Source organism: Sinocyclocheilus anshuiensis, unplaced genomic scaffold (assembly GCF_001515605.1).
Source record: "Sinocyclocheilus anshuiensis isolate Anshui unplaced genomic scaffold, SAMN03320099.WGS_v1.1 scaffold1045, whole genome shotgun sequence".
NCBI lineage: Eukaryota > Metazoa > Chordata > Actinopteri > Cypriniformes > Cyprinidae > Sinocyclocheilus > Sinocyclocheilus anshuiensis.
Genome location: NW_015555799.1, coordinates 53,792 through 55,703, shown reverse-complemented (window position 1 = coordinate 55,703; position 1,912 = coordinate 53,792). Strand labels below are relative to the sequence as shown.

Below are 1,912 nucleotides of genomic sequence, written 5' to 3'. Positions count from 1 at the left end.
ATAGTTGTGGTAGTTGTGGAACTCCAGTAAGTAAGGCTGTCAAGGCTATTTTATTCACTTAAACATCAGATATTTTCTCTTCCAATGACTCTAGTGAGTCCAGCTCCTCCTGAAGCGGCAGCGTCCACTCCAGCTCCTCCAGAGGCAGTGGCTTCTGCTGCAGAACCTCCAGAAGCAGCGTCCGCTTTTGAACTCTCTGCCAGTCCAGCCGCGGCCAAAGAGACCATCTGTGAACTATCTGCCTGTCCAGCCATGGCCAAGGAGGACATTGATGAACTCTCTACTTGTCCTGTTATGGCCGCAGAGCTTGTTGTTAAACTCTCTATGCTCTCTGTTCCAGTTCTGCCTGATCCACCTTGGTTGTCTCCTGCACCATCAGCTCCACCCTGGTGGTCATCTGCTCTGCCGTGGGGATCTTCGGTCCCGTCTGCTCTACTGTGGTGGTTGTCTGCGCCGCCGTGGGGATCTTCGGTCCCGTCTGCTTTGCTGGTCGTCTGCTCTGCCATGGGGGTCTTCGATCCCATCTGCTCTGCCCTGGTGGTCTTCTGCTCCGCCCTGGTTGTCCTCGGCTCTGCCCTGGCTCCCTGCTCCGCCCCTCCATGGACCTGGCCCTCCATCCCTGCAACATGTTCCGCCTCCGTTCCACCTCCCTCCTGGACTCATTTCTGTTCTCGTTTGGGAGCGTCTGGAAGCCACTCCTTAAGGGGGGGGCTCTGTCACGATCTCCAGCTGGAGTGCCCATGAACTCCACCAGAGTGCATTCCATCCCTGACTCTTGCCACTCTCACTAACTACATTTCCCATAATCCTTTGCCGGACTCATCACTTATTACATTCACCTGTGTCTTGTTACCTCCATCAGTCTCACCCTATTTAAAGTCTGTTTTTTCTCTCATTCATTGCTCAGTATTGTCTAGCCTGTAGCGTTCCCTAGTTCCCGTGTTTCTTGTGTTTTCCTTGATCCTTGCTGCCTTGCCTTGTTTTTGACCCTGGACTGCTTCTGATTTCTTATTGTTTGCTGCCTGCCCTGACCTTCGCCTGTTTTGTGGATTACTCTTTTGTCTCGCCCTGGATTATACCCGTTTGCTTTTGTTTGACCCTGCCTGTTTTGAACACGATTCTAATAAAAGCCTGCACTTGGATCCAGGGCCGTACCCATCATCGAGGTCCCCGAGGTCCGGACCTCTGTATTTTTCCAATAACGGAAGTTGTAAAATAATTACCGCATATTAATTCTGCTTTGGTGCTGCAAGGATAAAAAGCCAAGATAACAGACCTTCTCATCTGAGATGCCTCAGCGGTAGGGGTGTGCGATATATATCGTCTGCGATAATACCGTAATTGTTGTTTTAACGATGTGCGATTTGACATTATCTAGTATTTTGCAAAAACCATTCCCTACAGAGTGCACGCGTACATTACGTGAAGTCTAGACTAGTGCGTGTGCGCATTTAGAGTGCGTTCTTTCACTGCATGATTCAGTCTATTAAAATGCATTTAGAATGATCACAAATTCAAGACATAGGGGCAGAAACTGTATATATTTATACCACTTCATATAATTAACCAATTTCACACGAAGAGTGCTGTTTTTCAACAAAAATTCACCGGATGGTCGAAACGTTGCAATAAATACTTTTATGGAGCAGTTATATCAGTGTGCGGACATCACGTTTGTTCTTTTTCTCCAAAAATTACCATGATTACAATTGTGATATTGATTTTTTTACAACAGCTCAATAAACTAGAAGTTAATTAAGAGACTTACGTTTTAGATACCATATTGCCTGTTTTTGCTCTATTTTGCCAACAAAATTTATTCCAAATACAGCCACAGCACTGTTTTGCGTCTCTGAGCAGCATGACGGTGTTTCGCTCCTGAATGAATCAACCGTTTAAATGATTCGGTTCA

The 1,912-nt window shown here is 46.7% G+C and overlaps 1 long non-coding RNA gene across 1 annotated transcript in view; it reads left to right on the top strand.

Moving 5' to 3' along the window:
- The window catches only part of LOC107674918 (uncharacterized), a 10,056-nt gene extending 8,388 nt beyond the window's left edge, over window positions 1-1,668 (top strand). The window contains exons 2-3 of the long non-coding RNA XR_001632558.1: window positions 145-147; window positions 1,659-1,668. This is a non-coding gene — a long non-coding RNA (uncharacterized LOC107674918). The remainder of the gene's footprint in view (window positions 1-144; window positions 148-1,658) is intronic.
- Window positions 1,669-1,912: the final 244 nt, after the last annotated feature.